This window comes from Triticum aestivum, chromosome 7D (assembly GCF_018294505.1).
Source record: "Triticum aestivum cultivar Chinese Spring chromosome 7D, IWGSC CS RefSeq v2.1, whole genome shotgun sequence".
NCBI lineage: Eukaryota > Viridiplantae > Streptophyta > Magnoliopsida > Poales > Poaceae > Triticum > Triticum aestivum.
The window spans coordinates 435,614,456-435,615,123 of NC_057814.1; positions in this window are offsets into that span (position 1 = coordinate 435,614,456).

Below are 668 nucleotides of genomic sequence, written 5' to 3' on the forward strand. Positions count from 1 at the left end.
CCGACGACCCCCCGCACCCTCTCCCCCGCACCCTCCCCGGCCCGCTCCACCGTCACAAATGAATGAAACTAAATTTGCAAAAAAAACATTTGATTATATTTTCAAATAACAAATTTGATGATATTTTTTAAAAAATCATTACTGTTTTTATAAAAAAAATATTACTGTTATGATTTAAGCAAGTTCGAACATATTTAAACACAAATAAATATCAAACAGCATTTTAAATGCATAAAAATAAAAATTGGGGAGCCTGGGAATCGAACCCAAGACCTCCTAGTGTGTGTGCTGCGTGCTGACCAGTCGGGCTAGTGGGCGTGTTCTGATGGAGATAGGGTTAGGTGGAATATAACCTGACCAGTCGGGCTAGTAAGTAAAACAAAATTCTAATGGCGCACCAGGGGGAGGTGCGCCATTAGAATCGACGTACTTATGGCGCACCAGGGGGAGGTGCGCCATTAGAATCGACGTACTTGTTCCCCTCGCACTGTCGCCTCCCTCCCTCCCTCCCTCGCTAGATCCCCCACTCCTCGACCCCAACCGTACGCCGCCGCCCCCTTGCTCCGCCCCCTCCGCCCGCCGCGCCTGCACGTCGTCCGCCGCTGTGGTCTTGCGCTGCCTCGACGCCGCCGCCCCGACCCCCGCCGGACTCCACCCCCGCCCCAGCA